Source organism: Protopterus annectens, chromosome 3.part0, assembly GCF_019279795.1.
Source record: "Protopterus annectens isolate FY-2018-M chromosome 3.part0, PAN1.0, whole genome shotgun sequence".
Classification (NCBI taxonomy): domain Eukaryota; kingdom Metazoa; phylum Chordata; order Ceratodontiformes; family Protopteridae; genus Protopterus; species Protopterus annectens.
The window spans coordinates 917,590,330-917,609,102 of NC_056731.1; the positions used below are offsets into that span (position 1 = coordinate 917,590,330).

Genomic DNA, 18,773 nt, shown 5'->3' on the forward strand with positions numbered 1-18,773 from the left:
TTTAATGTTCATTTGCTATGTAGACTTGGGATTCACTATCCTTACCCTCATTTGCATAGGATTGCCTACTAATGCTTGGTTACATCTCTTAGACTGGGTTCCCCTAGCAACCCTACCGGTAGCCATGTTGTCTTCAGCCTGCCATTGCCTTGCATTGCACAATACAAATCCCCATAAAATCCACATTTGTGGATTTTAATTTTTATTTTTCTGGTTTTTAGAGCAAAGCCCGTTTGCGGGACGCTGCGCTACGCTTAAACATGGAATATTGGGAAAAAAAATTAAATTACTTTTTTTTCATTTTGCATTGGGTAACATTGCCAATGGCCATATATTTGGCCATTGACATGCTTCCTCTACTGGATGCAACCTTTATTTGGAGCTGTCACGGCTCCATTTTGCTATTTGCAGAACGGTACTCAGTTGTCAATTGAGTACATTTCTGCAGTTAACACTACTCTTACTCGGACAGGTTCGTGTTTCCTGGATCACAAATCTACCTCATTTGCATGCCTTTCAGCTGCAATTGAGGTAATTTGCATGTCCCGGCCCTGTCCGTGTAAGAGCCATTTTAGGAGCTCTCTTACATGCCCCTACAGGCTGTTCCTGGATCGCTCGTCGGACATGATGGCTGCATGGAGTCTTACGCTACTCTTAGACTCAGTGCAAGCCATCATGAATCCGGCCCTATATCAAACATTGAGCAAAGCATTTCAATTTTAGACTGTGAAAAATCACTATGGAAGTGTAAAAAAACTCTAATAAATTGTAAACCATAATCATTAGGATTCACTGTAAATAGGGATTTTATATCCATAGTAACTAACAAAATGTTTTCACATTTGTTAGTATTAGACCACTTACATAGATTACCTAAGAAATCATTAGTATCTTTAATGTAACTTCTACTAAACAGCAATAAAGGTGCACGTTGTTTCTTTAAAATTTAGACAAGGCTGTGTAATCCATCTGTTTCCTGAGATAATGGGCCTCACTGGTGGAGCATGTAGATTTTTATGAATCTTGGGAAGCCCATAAATTACTGGAATTACTGGGTTAGCAGAATATAGTTATACAATTTAAAATAGAGTGAGGCTGTTTTAAATTCTTATGAATTGATAAAAAGCCATGTACTCAAAAGCTTTGCTATTATATATGTTGCTGCCATATTCTACTTTTATTAAAACTTTGGGCATTGAGCTTCTGGCTTTTTATTCTGAAGGTGGTAAATGATATCTGGGGTATGTTAGGTGACTAGGGCATTATGGCTAAGGGAGGATCTCAACAATTTCTGTCTCATACGCTGGAAGAAGCGGCTGAGTCAGATCCGAGGGTTGGATCCAAACCCAACAGTTAAAGAATGAATGATAATTTCAGCATCAGATCCAGTCTTTTCATTACTAACACAGATGCAGTAGCTCTAGCAGGAAAATCAGCAGCATCATAAGCATACTTTAAAATAAGCTCAACAGCATCATAAACATACTTTAAAACAAGCTTAGTAAGAGAAAAAGGAAAGTTATCAACATTTGCATGTTCTCAAAAGACACAAGTAAAATTTTAACATATGAACTTGACAATACAAAAAACAAAAAGTTAACAAAGAATACACTTTTTCCCCAACCTGTCAAAAACTTTCAATCCTTGTCAGAGGAAATGGGGTTTGCACCAGTAATCTGTTTAGTAAAAGCAGTTTTACATACAGAAATTACTGTTTGGGAAAACAAGTATTTGTGATTCTGATGAAGCATGTACAATCTGTCACACTTCCTAGGGCAGGAGGTTGACTGTCAGGCAAAGCAGAAGCAGTGAGAAAAGTATTAGGGATTGCTAGAGATCCAGGCATACCCAACTGTAACAAATCATAATATATTTTCTGTGCAACCGGAATTTCATTCTTCTCCCACTGAAAAAGAAAAAAAAATCCACCTAGGATAAAGTATTAGGAGAACAAAAATCGTCTACAGGGAAATATGAAATTAAAAGTTATGTACTCACCATAACTTGGCAACTGTGTTGTCCATTTTCATTCTCCCTCAATGAATGGGTTACAGATCCAATCCTCGGATCTGACTCGACCACATAATTTAGATCACTCTTGAGCTCCTCCCTCTACCCGTAATGCCCTAGTCCATCCTCAATACCTCAGCTCGAGTTTGTTGCCATAAGATCCCCATAATTTACATAAAGAGAAGGGATAACTCAAAGAATAGGGCTCAAACCAGGAATTAAAAGTCCAATAAATAATCCATCAGGTTCCTCCAGAAGATTTTAAGAAGGGGGTGGATGGGGGGAAGCTGAACAATGAAAATGGACAAGCAGATGCCTAGTTATGGTGAGTACATAACTTTTAAATCTTATCACGTCCTTTTCATTTTTCCTCAACAAATGGGACAGAGTCCCCAGATATGTTAATCATGGGTGGCCCTCGTGAAAGGATATTGTGGAGAACCTCTGAAGGCAGTCTGTTTCTGGATATTAGATCCAATCTGTAAGGAGTAATAAAAGTATGAGAATCGGACCACGTGGCTGCTACACATATCAATAGACGTTCTTGACAAAAAGGCAGACAAACTGGCCATGGATCTAGGCTTTAGGAAGTCTTGGTAAGAAAATGCCTTGCTGAGAACAGAATCAAGAAATGCAATCCGTTATCCATTCAGCCAATGTAACTTTAGAAACTGGATAACCTTGTATTTTCTAATTTGTTTTGCTGTCTAAATAAAAATGTAATTGCCTGTGCACACTCAGGAGATGCAACATATATTCTCCTTTGTTTGAAACATTTGGAAAGAAAACTGGTAAATGAATGGATTGGTTAATGTTAGATTCAGAAGCTACTTTAGGTAAAAAAGAAGGGTTTGTTCATAAAGTTACAGTGACAGCTACTATAAGGGCTGTTTTCAGTGACAAGAATTTAAAATATTTGTTTGCTGAAGTTTTGAGTCAGACCCTGCAGCACCAGTCAGATCCTAGGGAGGTGAACAATCCTTTATTGGAGGTCTAAGGAGAAAAGTGCCTTTCAGAAAAGCTTTACACAACTTGGAAGAGGCCGAAGAATAATTTTTATCTCCTATATGAAAATTTGAAATGACTGCCAACTGTACTTTAATCACAGAAAAACTAGGTGGTCCTTTAAAAAGTGTAGCCAGGAAATCAGGAAAAGCAGGGACCAGGGGAGAAAAGAGGTCAGTATTATTTCTCAATGCCCATAAGGAAAATCTTTTCCACTTGCTCTTGTAAATCTTGGTGGAGTCTTTTTGTGAGGATAATAGAATATGTACTGGGGAAGAAAGCCTGGGCTATCTGGCTATTATTGGAACTGGAGAAACCATATGGTTAGTTTGAGGGCTGGATAGAGAGATGACTCAACCCTGAGGAGTGACAGGGGAAATCTGGAGTTCAGTTTAGTATCCAGGGTGGATAAAGAAAATGAGACCAAAGGAAGGGGAATCACACCTGTTGAGGCCAGTAGGGGGGCAATGAGGATGACTGACGTCTTCAACCAGATTGCTTTCTGTAAGAATTTGGGAATCAAAGGGAACTGGAAGATAAGTATGAAGGAGACTGGATAGTGAAATGTGGACTAGAGCATCTCTCGGTGACTCCCCCTGAGGGGGGATCAGGACAAAATGCCTGCTGCACTTGTTGTAGGAGGATGCAAAGAGGTTACAAGGATGGCCCCAATGATGGAAAATTTCCCGTCACTGATGAGATCACTCGAGCCATCAGAATGGACCTGCTTAGTCTGCCCGCTAGTATGTTGGTTTCCCTGGAATGTGCATTGCCACTAGAAAGAGGTTGGTAAAGACTGCCCATTTGCTACACTCTCATAGCCTCTCTGACGAGAGGTTAAGACCAAGGCTCCCCTTGTTTGCTTATGTACTAGACTACAGACCTGTTGTTAGTCTGAATCTTGAAATGCCTGCAGTGCTAACAGGACTGCTCTCATCTCCACTACACTAACATATGAACTGGTCTCCTGAAGAAACCAAGGACCTTGTTATCATCCTTCCCATGTAATGCCCCGCACCACAATTCGGAGGTGTCCATAGTCCCTGTGGCCAATGGGGGTGGGAAAACAAAGGATCAACCTAAATAAATGTTGTCCAACTGGATCCATCTATGAATGTGGTGTTTGTAAATCTATGGAAGCTTGACTGGAATAGATAGGGGTTGTCGAAGAATAAACCTTTGAACAGCTAGAGTTCACCGAAGAACATGCATACAATAACGTGATAAAGGTAGTACTATGGAGCCTAGGGGAGACCGGATCCCAAATGAAATCCGGGGAGCGAGCTCTTGGAGTATGTGAAGTACTGGGATTCTGATCCAAGGGCTTGGGTCCAAAACATGAGCTGTGGGGCTTGCTGAAATAATGACCAAATCTGAAGCTTTCGGATCTGAAGATTTTGGATCCAAGGAGCATACCTTTGGGTTCAAAGATGTTGGATCCAATATTTTTGCAACTTTCGGAGGAGTTTCCAAGGAAGTCCTGGTGGAGCTCGACGGAGAGCACTTTCTATGCTCCAAAGAAGTTCTAGAGCTTTTACTGGGTGTTTGAGACCCTGAAGAAAATGCTGCTGAAGGAGAAAGACCTTTCAATACAAGTTTGCTGCATCTGTCAGCAAACGTCCTAGTGTTAAAAGCAGCACATACAGAGCAGTTGGTGTTAAAAGCGCTGCTCCAATACACTAGACAAACTCCTTGTGGGAACCCAAGTTAGGGACTTTATGCCCAAAGGAAGTGCATTTTTAAAGCCTGTTGGCTTGTCAATCATGACAGCTTAACACAAGTACGATAAAGAAATAAATTATAGAAGAGTAAACTTTTTTTTTGTTTGTTAAAAAATATATATATTAGATTGAGGAAAAGAAAGAGGAATAAGGAAATTACCAGCAATGCTAATAAATGATTACCCCTTGTAAAAGAGGGTAGTAAGGTCAGAAGAGTAAGGAAAGATTATTACCAAAGATGGTAATAACATGAAAATACTATAATAAAATTATAGTAACTAGTCTGATGCAGAAAGGAAGACCAGAATACTACAAGGCAAGTTGTAGCAAAAGGGAAACAGATAATAAAATTGACTTTCACTTATTTAAGAAACAAAATGCTCGAGAGAAGGAGCCTATTTCTGCGCACAATGGTGGCAAAAGAGATCTGAGGTACTGAGGATAGACTAGGGCATTCTGGGTAGAGGAAGGAGCTCGTGAGTTGGATCCAAAGTCTGAAATATGTAGCCAAGTCAGATCCGGGGATCAGATCCATAAGCCATTCATTAAGGAAGAATGAAAAGGACATCAGATTCATATTTTCCTTAGAATCAGAGTATTCTGATTGACAAGGAATTCCTGAAGTACCACCATTCCCCTGCAAAGCCTGCCTCTCTAACAATCCAAAATCAAAAAGAGAGGGAAAGTATAGTTGTGTAAAATTTACCATAACAGTACATGTCTTTCTCTTCACTGTTGCAGTATTCCTAACGAGATATCTGCTAAAGACAGCTCACCTTTCAGCCAGTATACCAAAGACTTCAGTACTTAGAGGCACCATATATGACATGCATTCTGCCTGCACAATGCGTAGGGCATAAAGGTGACATACAGATTCATAGTCTCAGAACTGAACAAACAGAATGTCTTTATGGACAATAAATAACTTGTGCATCCAGAAGGAGAAAAAAGAAAGAACCCCTTGAACAGGAAGGCAAGAAGTACAGGCTAAAGCAGAGGGGGCAGGAGGGAGGTAGCGAATACCACAACAGTGAAGACAAAGCCATCTTCTGTTATGTTAAAATTTTATGTAACTGTACTATTTCCTTATATATTACTACTGCAGTATTCCTAACAGAAGGAAGACTGTAAAAGCTCAAAAGGAAACTAGTGAGGAGGATGTCACTAAACAGCCCTCTAGAAACCCATGCAGGATACCCCTGGCAAAGCCAACTCTAGCCCTGGAAATAACATCCAAGTTACAATGCTTACTGAAGGTATGGACAGAAAATCAACTAGTAGCCTCAAGGATGGAAATGGCATTCAGACCCTTGAAAAAGACACCAGAGGAAGCAACAACTCTAGTAGAAACAACCTTTATTTACGATGGAGAGTAACATAAAGAAATGTCTTTAGAAATCCAGGAAGAGATGGCCTGCTTAGAAATAGCTAAAATCAAAGACCTGGGATGAAAGGAAACAAAAGGCTGCTCAGATTTGTGAACATTAGTTTTATACAAATATCATCTAAGCTGTCTATGCAAATCCAAGGTGCAAAGAACCTTCCCACTGGCAGACTGTGGAGAAGGAAAAAAGGAAAGCAAATGAACAGACTGATTAAGGGACAACTCACTGATCACCTTAAGCTTAAAAGAAGGATTAGTACAAAGAGACATCCTGTCTCTGTAGAAAACTAAGAAAGGAGGAAAGCCATGACAGCCTAAAGTTCAAATACCCTTTTGGCTGAAGTGACAGCCAAAAGAACAACAGTCTTCCAAGTACAAACTGTAAGGAACCTAAAACAGTAGGCTCAAAAAAAGCCTGGATCATTTTTTCAAGAAGAAATTTTAAGGTCCCAAGAAGGTGGAATTGTCTTCCTGGGAGGCCTGATATGAAGGACACCTCTAAGAAACTGTTTGACCTTAAATGTATGGGCCACAGGAGGAGTCAAGAGCAGACAGGCAGAAATTGCTGACAGGTGAACTTTGACTGAAGAATATGCCAACCCAGCAAGATCATCACACAAATATGAGAAAACCAAATAAACCTCCGCAGACAGGGGATCCATATGGCAAAAGAGGCACCAGACAGAAAAATTTCTTCCATTAGGACAAATATGATTTCCTGGCAGTGGGCTTCCTGCATGACCCGAAGCACACTCTCAGAAAAGAGGTGCTTAAAAGGGATCAAAAGCCTAACACCCACAGCCATCAGTTAAACAGTGGACAAGTGAGAATGAATAAAAGACCCCCTTGTCTTGTGTGAGAGGGTCCACCTGATGAGGCAACTTGTGGTGATTACCCCTGGTCAAGTGAGAAAGAATTGAGAACCAATGCTGTCTGGGCCAAAAGGAGTGACTAACAAGATGGGAGAGTCCTGTCTGATCTTGTGCAACACTCATGGAAACAGAATAAGGGGAGGTAAGGCATACAGAAACATTCCCTTCCAAGGAAAAGACAGAACATCCACTTTCCAAGCCAGAGGACTTGGAGCTCTGGAATAAAACAGAAGTTGTTTGTTCAGAGGGAAGGCAAGATCATCTACCTGAGGAATACCCCACCAATGGGCAACATCCAGGGAATCATCTCTATGAAACATCCATTCAGGAGCTTGTGTTCTGGACCTGCCTCAAACAGTCTGCTACTAGACTGTGATCCTGGGAATGTAAACTGCCTGAACAGTCACTTGATACTGAACAGCTAGATCCCAGATCTGAAAAGAACATTGTACTCCCTTGCTTGTTGACATATCACATCATTGTGGTATTGTTTGTGAAAATTCTGAGGAGCCCAAGATGAAATAGGGGATGAAAAGTCTGAAGAACTAAAAGCAAGGCCCTCATTTCCTTTATATTCATGTGGTCTGACCTCTGATGCAAAGGCCACTAACCCTGAACCTTGACAGCATGGAAGGACGACAGCTCATCCTGAGGTGTCTGTGAAATGCTCTTGAGTTGGAGCTGGAGCATGGAAAGGAAGCCCCAGGTTGAGAGAAAGCTGATGAATGCACCACCAAAGCTCAAACTTAAGATAAGGGAGGAAGGGGACTGGAACACTGACTTGAGGTACCACTGAGGGTTTCTCATATGGCACCTGGCTAGAGGAAGAATGGGAATGGTGGAAGCCGTGAACCAGAGGACCATGAGAAAGTCCCTGGCTGTGACTGACTCTACAGGAAGAAGAGACTGGAAAAAGGTAATAAGAGGAAAGGCCTTGGGGGCAGGCAGAGATGCCAGCATGGGGACAGTCTAGATCCTGCAACCACAGAAAACAAACATGATCATGAAGAGGAGTCAGAAAGTACAGTTGTGTACACTTACCATAAATGTAGATGTTTGAGTGTATTCACTGTTGCAGTCACTACATTTGAGTAATCTGCTTGCAGGTTGCCCTAAGTCAGCCTGATTAACAAAGTCTTGGATCCTGCGTCAGTTACTGTCCCTTCTTCCATGACGTCAGGTCGTCAGGGGTATAAAACATGCAGCAGATGTCATTACATCAGTTTTTCTTGCCCCAGATGTCAGGTGCCCCCCTAATGGGGAGCAAATAAACATAAAAACACAAACGTATACCTCCAACAAAAAGGAAATACACCAAAAAGGCTTTTAAGCATAGTAAAGGAAAGTAGAGGTATAGCCAGAAGAAGTTAGGGGTCTGGAGGGAGGGAAAAGGGAAACCAGGACTGCAACAGTAAATACACTCGAACATCTACATTTATGCTAAGTGTACACAACTGTACTATGTTCTTCGTGTTTCACTGTTGCAGTCATTATATTTGGGTAGATTCCCAAAGCTATGGCTGGGAGGAGGAGTTTGCATAGCATTATGGCCAGCTATAAGGCCTTGCAAGACAGCAGTGGCAAAGCCAGCTGTGGATTTAGAAAAGTTGGCAAATGATAATGCTTGGTGAAAGTATGCACAGAACTCCAGGTAGCAGCTTCTAGGATGGCCCTGCTAGGAACACCTCTGAGAAAGGCTGCAGAAGTAGATACAGCCCTGGTGGAGTGAGATCTGATCCCCTGGAAAATAGGTTTTTCATGGTGCTTATAGCAGAAATGAATGCAATGGTTTATCCACTTAGAAATTGTTTGTTTTGAAATAGCCTTCCCCTCTGCCCCTGCAGCAAATGCTACAAGCAGTTGTTCAGATTTTCGTCAAGGTTTAGTCCTGTCCAAGTAGAATCTAAGTTGCATGTGCACATCCAAGGAATGTAGAATCCATTCCCCTTTGTTCTGTGGATTGGGAAAGAAGGTTGGCAAATGAATGGACTGATTAAAAGCCACACTGGATACCACCTTGGGCATGAAGGATGGATTGGTCCTGAGTGACACCCTGTCCACATGAAAGATGATGAAAGGCTCCACTGCCATAAGAGCCTGTAATTCAGATATCCTTCTAGCTGAAGTGATTGCTAAAAGGAAAGCTGTTTTCCAAGAAAGAAATTTTAAATCTGCAGTAGCAGCTGGCTTGAAAGGAGGTAGAGTGAGTTTCTCCAATACAAGGTTAAGGTCCCAGGCCAGGTTGGGGCTCTCCTGGGTGGTCTCAACTTTTTGCCCCCTCTGAGGTACTGCTTGAGCACAGGATGAGAGAAGAGGGGAGGTTCCTGTGTTATAACGAACTGAAATGGCTGAGGCATGGATTTTAATGGAGGAAAAAGACAGGCCCTTGTGAAGCATCTCAGTTATGTATTGCAAAATCTGAGGTAAATTAGGCGCTGCTGTGCTCATCCCTTAAGATTGGTTCCAGGCACAGAATCTTTTCCATTTTTCAGCATAAGATTTTCAAGTACTACCTCCTTGTCTCTAAGATGACATCCATCACAGGTTTGGTGAGGGATGATAAGGGTGAGTTTAAGTAATTAGCCAAGTTACAAGGTTCAATGTTGGTAGCTGAGGGTGCAGAATCTGGTTCTCCTGCTGAGACAGCAGGGAAGGGGTCTGAGGCAGGTGCCATAGAGATAACTGCGGAACGCTGCGCAGGAGGGGGTACCAGTGTTGGCACGGCCAGTCTGGAGCAATCAAAATCATCCTTGGTTTGTCCTTTTTGCCTTTTAGTACTACTTTGGAGAGCAGAGGCAGCGGGGGGAAGGCGTAGACTGATAGTTTTTTCCAGCTGAAGGACAGAGCATCCACTTTTCAGGCTAGTTTGTGAGGAGTCCTTGTGCAAAACTTGTCCAATTGGTAGTTCTGTGGGGAGGCAAATATGTCTATGTCTGGGCTCCCCCGTTCACTTGTCGACATGTTGAAAATCCTTGGTTCCAGTTTCCACTCGTGTGGGTCCATGAGGTTTCTGCTTAGTCCATCTGCCAGTGTATTTAAATTTCCTGCCACGAATTGAGCTTGTAGGTGCACTTGATAGCTCAAGGCTGTGTTCCACAATGCCATGGCTAGTCTGCAGAGAGGGTATGAGTGGGTTCCCCCCTGCTTGTTTATGTACCGCATAACTGTGGTGTTGTCCATCTTTACCAATAATTGTTCTGGAAGAATGTGGTCCTTGAAGGCTGTCAGAGCATTCTGTACAACTAACATTTCTTTTTGATTGACATGCAGGCACATTTTATTTGGGTTCCACTTGCCCTGAATGCACTATGGCAAGTGAGCCCCACATGCATAGTCTGATGAGTCTGTTAGGGTTTGGGCAGCAGGGGGTAGAGTGAATGGCAGTCCCTTGCTTTGGTGGCAGGCCTCTGCCCACCAAAGGAACTCTACCGTTAGACAAAGTATGATAGGAATCATTGATTCTAGGTCCTGAGAATGTTGATACCATTGTAGTTTCTTCATATGCAGTCTTGCATATGAAAGCAGTAGAATACAAGAGGCCATGAACCCCAGGGCTTGCAGTATTTTCCTTTCAGATAGCTGGGTCTTTGTGGCCAGTAGTTTGAAATAGGCCGTCAAATGAACTTGTTTCTCTGGCGTGAGGTAGGCCATCTGGGAAGCTGTATTCAAGCTTGCTCGCAGGAATACAATTTGTTGACAGGGTACTAGATGTGATTTATTTTCGTTTACGGTGTACCCCAGAGAAGTCAGTAAATTCTTTACAAATGCCAAATGATTTAATAGTATGTCCTGGCTTTCTGCCTGAATTAGACAATTGTCCAGGTATGGGTATATTCGAATACTTCTTTGCCTGCAAAATGCAATGACTGGAGCTAGGCACTTTGTGAATACCCTGGGCGCAGTAGATAAGCCAAAGGGCAGTGAAGAGAACTAATAGTGCATGTAGCCTGCTCTGAAGTGTAGGTATCTTCTACAAGATTCCCTTATTGGGATGTGCAGATAGGCTTCCTTTAAATCCAGTGTTGCCAACCAGGCACTTTTGCCTAGCATGGGAAGCAGCTGATGAAGAGTTAGCATTGTGAATTTTGAGATTTCCAAAAAAGTGTTTAGGATAAATAGGTCCAGAACAGGACGCCAGGAATTGTCTTTTCTGGGTACCTGGAAAAGTCTTGAGTAGAAACCTTGCCCCCATTTTTCTTCTGGGACAGGTTGAATAGCCCTGATTCTTAGAAGAGAGAGAGATTGTCTTTGGGCCTCTGCCCACTGATTTGGGGGTAGGTCTAGCCAACCATCTGGGGTTGGCATGGAGTGGAAGTGGCATCTGTATCTTTGGGAAACTATATTTAACACCCATTTGTCTTGGGTAATGAGTTCCCAATATTTTGCATGCATAGGCGATCTTTCCCTCTAAAGGAACAGTCAGTTGAGCAGGGCTTGAAAGGTTTAAAGTTAAGTCATTGTGACAGTTTACAATAGGGGGGGTGTCTTACTACTTCCAGCTGTGGAAGTAGAAGCCCCCCACTGCTTAGGCCTGTGAGTACCTTAAGACTGGAGCCTGGGTGTTCTGCTGGTTCTGGGTTTGGACTGAGAAGGCCTGGAAGAGGCAGGAAAGGACCAATTCTTAGAAGGCCAATGCCTACTAAATCTGGGAGGCTGTAACTGCAGGAAATATTTAACAGTTTGCATAGATTTAGCTTTTTTCTCCATCTTTTTAAGTAGTACTTCTGCTCTGTTGCCAAACATGTGGTCTTAGTTTAAGGAAGCATCCAGTAATTTAGCTTTAACATGATCTGGCAAAGATTGCTCCTTAAGCTAAGCAGGCCTTCTAAGTACATACCCTGTGACAGCAGCCCTGCAAGATGCCTCTAATGAATCAAAACCACATTGCAAAGTATGTTTTCCAACATCTTCAGCAGAATGCTTTAAATCCTGCAATTCTTTGTTTTCAGCACAGTCAGGAATCAACATAATTTTCTGTTTAAGCAATCCAATAATATGTTGCTGATACTTTAACATATGAAACTGGCAGTTTAAGGCCCTAATGGCCAAAGCTGCAGAAGTGTATACCTTCTTACCCCATCTATCCAGGGCTCTGGAATCTCTATCAGAGGGGGGTAGGGTATTTGGCAGTAGTAGCCTTAATGCCCTTAGGTTCCTGTGAAATGGTCTCAGGATCCGCAGTAGGATTTTTAAAGAGGAACTTGTGAGAGTCAGATACCCTGTAATAACTGTCAGGTTTTCAGGGAGCAGGAGGTAAAGTGTCAGGGGCCAGGCTAGATTCCGAGAAGGCATCATCTACAATGTCCAGTACAGGAAGGATGGCTAAAGGCCTATGTTGAGGTAGGAGTAAGAATTCCCTAAGCCTCTTTTTGGAGTCAGAGTAATCCTGACTTTCCCAGCGGAAATGCTCCCCAAGAGTATGCAAGGTTTCACCAAAAGAGAAATCCTCTGAAGGGGAAGCAGAGGGAATGGAGTCCTCAGCATCAGACTCCTCAAAGTAGATAAGGGCAACTCCTGGTCATCAGAGAAAACAGAAATTTCATAATCCTGATTACAAGAATCAGAAGGAAAATCAGTCCTAGGTCTCAGAGGGAGATGGGTGGCTTCTCCTGATTAAAGTAATAAGGTCTTCAGCCATTCTTATCATTTGTTTTTTAGGCATACAGGCCTGACCATGCGGTCTGGGTGTCGGTTTTCTAGGCATGGATCGAGTTTTAGGCCTTGAAGAAGAAGATGGCATTGGTTTAATATGCAAGTCAGTAGGCCTGAATACACCCTCAGAAGCCGGTGCCTGCACAACAGCTCCAGACCAATCCAAGGTAGAGACAACCGCAGGTTCCAGAGTCGAAGAAGCATCTCGTGGCATACCGGACTCTGAATGGGTCTCAGTAGAGGCCTGCGAATCTTAAGTAGCGGGTATCAGGGGCTGCGAAAGCGCCTCACTGAGTACTGGCGGACTAGCGACTAGCTTAACGGAAGCGTCATCTGCAGTTTTGGACCTATGCGGCCTGTCTCTGTCTTTAACCTTATGGTTTTTCAGAATATCGGTAGTCGGATGGCTTAACAAAGCCATTTCTGGATAGTTATACAGAGTACCAAAATAATTTTCTGCAAATATAGACCAACGACGAATAGTTCGGGGGTTGAACAAGGCCCAAAACTGACAGCGAGGGATGTCGTGGTCTGGGCCTAAGTAAAGAATGCAGTACGAATGAAAATCTTTATGATGTAATTGCTTTCCACAGGTAATACAATTGTTAATTTTTACTGCCATCGGTTAAGGGCAAGAAAAGGGATCCCCAACGTGGTACTTAGCTTTTTTGAAGACTTTGGTTCTGAAACTCGAAAACGAAAATTTCAGGAGTCGGCCGACCGGCACTTGCGAACTGCTTCTGCTTCGGGCACCATGCGGCAAGAAAGACTGGGGTAATGGCATCAGCTGCATGTTTTATACCCCTGACGACCCGACGTCATGGAAGAAGAGACAGCATCTGACGCAGGAATCCAAGACTCTGGTATTCAGGCTGGCTGAGGGCTACCTGCAGGCAGATAATCCAAATGTGATGACTGCAACAGTGAAACAAAGAATATCAGGTGGAACAGAAGAAAGGCTGGGAGACTACCATCTGAAGGAGCTCATAATACCTCTTCTGGATTTCAGAAACTTGAAAGCAATCTCACTTAAATAATTCCTTCATGCAGGTAACCATGTCCCCAAAGGAAAGTTCCTCTAAAGGGGAATCTGGACTAACAGAATCTTCTTTCTCTAAACTATAGTCCAAAGGGGAAAGGACTTGAGAAGAGAAGGCTAGGGACTCTTCCCCAGAATCCTAATCCTCAGAGGAATTCAGTTCCCTAGGTCTTTTAAATGGAGTAGAAGACCAGGGAGGGGCAAGCACAGACACCCCTTGAGGAAACTTTAAAGCCATTAAAACATTACCCCCCCCCCCCCGAGTAAAATCCTGCCATTTTGTCGGGGATCCTTAACTGCAGGGGGAAATAAGCTTGGTTTCTTTTTTCGGTGGGATGTCCGCAAGAAACACCCTAGAAGGGTCAGAACCTTTTTGACAATCAATGAGCATAGTAGGGATCTTCTCTCACTAAGATCTGCTGGAATCCCTCTCTTTCCCTCAGATATCAGTCAGGGTTCCCCCTCAACATCTGGTGCAGATGTCTGTAAAGCCTCTGAGGACATGCGAGAAGTCAGATGCTTGCCGACCTCTGACGGGGTTGTGGCAGAGGAATCCAAACCAACTCCCAGACAATCTTCAGGACTTTCACTAGCCTTGACAGAGATGTCCAGAGGATCCTGGACAGCAGTCATAGACTTTTTTGGCCTTTTTCTTGGCCAACAGCTGACCCTCAAGATGGGATGAGTCCATCATAACACCTTTAGCAAACAGCTTAAGACACTAGTTTCCAAGGACCAGGGTTAGCCACATCCCCAGATGACTAAAAGTAGGGTCTTGAGGACAAAAAACTTGACAGAATGCTGCACATGGCTGTGGGAAGCACCCATACAGAGGAGACACTGATGGCAATTGTCTTTATGTAGAACCTGCCTCTCACATTGACATTTTCCCTTTCTGGATGACATGAAACCAACCACCACTAAAGAAAAAAGAAGATGATACTTATCTGAACAAAATGGCAAAGAAGTTCTGAGGGTGTGGGTCCATACGTCACCTTTATGCCCTAGGCCTCGTGCTGGGACAGTATGTGTGAAGTATGGTGCCTGTAAGTACTAAAGGCTTTGGCATACTGGCTAGATTTTGGGCAATCCTTGGCAAGACATCCCCTTTTGTTAGGAATAACGCAACAGTGATAGGACATCTCTTTTTCTATGCTGAAGCAGTAGTAGGCAAGGAAAAGACAGAAATGAACACCTTAACAAATCCCAGCAAATCTTCCCTGTCCACAGACACAGAAATAGGAGAAGGCAAGACCGTCCCAAGTGCACCACTCCTGCGAGATTCCCTAGAAAATGATAAACCCATATTAATGCAAACTCATCTCATATTCAGGATTTCTATCGTGGTTGAGTGAAGGACTTTCACCTGCTCTTCCTCTGAGACAGACAAGAATGGAATTCCCTTGTTCACTAAAGGCATCCTTATAGCCACAGTGTAAGTGGCTAACCCTGGTCATTGCTGACTGTAGATTCAACAACAGAGAGATTGTGGGAAAAATATCAGCGGTCTGAGGAAACAAGATTCTTGTCTGAAGCAACAGTATGCAAAGAAAAGACTGAAATGAACATCTTAGGAAACCCCAGCAAATCTTCCCTGTCTACAGACACAGAAAAAGGAGAAAGCAAGATTGTCTCATTGGGTTGATCATTCCTGGGAGATTCCCTACAAAATGACAGACACATGGTAAAGCAAACTCATCTGAGATTCAGGATCTCTATCTGGCTGAGTGAAGGATCTTCAACTCCCCTTCCCCTGAGAGAGGCAAGAATGAACTTCCTTGCCCACTAAAGGCATCCATATAGCCAGAGAGGATGTGGTTAACTCTAGTCCTTGTTGACTGTAGATACATCATCAGACAGATGGTGGGGAAAACAGATGAACAGTCTGAGGAAATAAAATTGGCCACAGCAGAGTCTCCCAGTAGTGGCAGAGATACAACAGGAGCCAGCCTGACAACAACAGAAGCACCCCCCCCCCCAACAACTTTCTTCTTATTACAGACAACGGAAGTTAAAACTGCAGTGACCAGTAGTTGCTTTACAGGTAACCTAGAATGACACCTTAAAGGCATGTAAAGGAGACTGGATGAGCCTGTAAAAGTAAACTGGAGAATAAATGCTACTCCGACAAGTAAACTACTAACAGTCCCCCAGAAGCACAATATCCTGCCTCCAAAACACAAGCCTGCCACATCTTGTAGGAAAATTCTGTCAAAAAAACATTTATCATAAAAAGTTCACTTAAGCATTTACACATACACTCCCTTACAAATGCAATAACAGTTTGTACAGTATTCAGTTTCATAATAAACATTTTAGTCGGAAAAACATATTTTCCTTTATTTATTTTTTTAGGGGAAGGTTTCCCCAACATGAACTTATATGGCCAGCCTTGAAGGATCACTGGCTGACTGACAGTTCCACAGGGCCCTCTAAAGGAGTACAATGAGGCAGAAAAATGTTCTGACTAAAGTAGTGTTCTGTCTTTAAACTGGAGATCCCCTTGAATCCTGACGGTGTGTGTGGAAGGTACCTTCAAAGCTCTATAAGCCAGCCAGTTACTTGGGTATGACCAAAATAGCTTGGGCTACTGCAACAATAATCTAAATGTTGAACAACTAACTGTGGGTTGTCCTATATATCAGCTTCTGAACATCCTTACATGAGTCTGTCACCTCTGGGACAGGGATTGTGGACAAGATTTCTTAGCATCCAAGCCTTAACCCTAGAGATCATCCATGAAAATAACACTGGGTACACCAGCTGCCCATTCTGAAATGTCAATGTACTCTTCTTCACATGTGTCCAAGGCTTGGCATCTAGGCTAAGTCCCAAACACAATAGACTTCAAGTCAGAGGAATATACCTTGATCCAGGCCTATGAGCAAAGGGGCACTGCCAAAGGTCTTGATCCAAGAGGGATGGGGGGGTCTGCAAAAACTCCTTATGGGATCGTGTGTCCTCAAGCGAGGCATGGACATCAGATGCTGGTGTTGCATCATTACGGTCTCCCAAGTGTTTTCTCTCCTTATCTTGCATTTCTAATGTCTTCTTAGTGGAGGAAAACACATGAAGACACCATGGTAGTACAAGTCAAGGACTCAAGCCTCTTCTCTTCTAGACAGTCTTGCGGGGAACAGTCCCTTCTCCAAAAGTTTATGGAGCAACCTTCCTGACAAATCCTACAACTCTCAATACCATGCTCTGGGTCTAAAGACAAAACACAAAGTATGGTTGTCTGTGTGAAATTTGTCTACTTTCTTTGAGTAGACATGCTCTTAAATATCCTATCAGGCATCTGACCCTGCTGAACTATACATAATTAATGGTCATCAACAAAATGCAATAAAACCCGCGGTGGTGGTGCTGCGGTAGCGTTGTCGCCTCACAGTAAGATGCTGTCCGGTTCGATTCTCAGCTAGAGCGTCTTAGCTAGAGCGTCTTCTGCGTGGAGACATGCGTGAATGGGCGTACCTTCGTTGAAGGTTGTGCGTCAGGCCTGGCAAGCCGGTACGTAAAAATCAACTGCCAATCATTAGCGGACCGGAGTTCCGCTGTGACGACCCCTAACTGGGGAAAGCCGAAAGACACAAACAAAACAAATTGCAATAAAAGCTATGAAAAATTTCCTCAGCATGTTACTTTTCTAGTTCAGCTCCAGAACAAGCTAAATAATGTTAGAACTACAGATGCACAAAATTTTTATATATAATGTGAAATAAGGTAAGAAAGATCTAAAATGTCAAAGGTGGATGTCAGCTTTGTACATAGAATATTCCTGACATCCCTAAGGGGCAAATGTTTGCAGACAGAGGGTTAAGGGTACTAAGCTCTGGACAATGGCCGATATCTGACCCATTCTTGAGCTGAAGGCCCTGTAGTAAGACATGCTGTAACAGTGATCTATTAGAACATCCAGTGTTCTGTACTTAATCTATGCACCTACGACCCACACTGTGTGGATTGCCAACATCAGCATCTAGGCAGGGTTTGCTATAGCACATCATCTACTGCAACGAAGTGGGTGAAAATCAAAATCACTCGACTTTGTTAACTGCAAAACATCTGGATGTTTGTCATAATGCTAAGTACAAATGGAGATAAGTAGGAATGAGCTTCTAGCCTCCATGAAGTGTTTAATCAGATTTCCCTCTAAATTAATATGGCATTTTTACAGCTACATATTTCATACGTTATAGCTGCCTTGGAACAGTAAAGAGCATTGAAAATTTGCCTAGTCTTTCGCCATATCACAGTTTGGCTTTCAAGAACCTGTTGGCAGAGGAAGATGAAGTTACAAAATCTGTTCCAGTACTGCTGTCTACTGAAGAATGGTAAGGACTGGCAGTGATACTGGCATGCCTGCCAGCTAGCAAGGGTTAAGGGACAAGAAATGCTAAGCATTAAGAAAATGGAAGCTAACTACTGGCATCTCACACTAAGCAAGTACTACTACACTTGACGTGCACTGTATGCCCATTTCTCTAGTGGACTAATGCACCTAAAAGTTAAACTGAAAATAAAAAAAAAATAATAAAAATCACAGAAACTTGCTGTTAAATCTGATTTGCTGTCTTTCCCTAAAAATTAAAATGACAGTGAGTTAACTGTTTTCAGCAAATACTCTGAGGTTAGAAAATGGATACAAACAAAAACATTACTCTGAAAAATGTCAGCACTACTACATTTCTAGGGTAAAAAAATATACAATTTCTGTCCTTTTCTTGTGTAATTGCTTAATATCTTTAAAAACTGAAAAACTCAGAGGGGGCTGTGTAAAGACTACCACCTTCATCTGAGGGCCACAATCTCCAAAACAAAAAAGAAAAGTAGTCAGACTGGCCAGTAATATTGTTTAGTAGTTTCCTTATTGTAGAATTATGCTGGTTTGAGGGCTGTTTAAGACTCTGCGACCGTGAGTTTGAAATCCCCAGTTTAATGAAAACATCAATGCTTAACTACAGAAAGTCTACAAAGTAGCAGGGAAACCCTATTATTCATTTTTTTCACTGTCAGTCAATGTAGTATCGATTCCATTTAAAGAAACTACATTTGTAAAACTTTTCTAAACCAAATAGAGGAGTCAGCAT

At 42.5% G+C, this 18,773-nt stretch overlaps 1 protein-coding gene across 2 annotated transcripts in view; it reads right to left on the bottom strand.

Annotated features, from left to right (window-relative positions):
- USP14 (ubiquitin specific peptidase 14) overlaps window positions 1–18,773 on the bottom strand; it is a 1,988,776-nt gene that overhangs the window by 960,441 nt on the left and 1,009,562 nt on the right. The gene's annotated exons all lie outside the window — the stretch shown is intronic.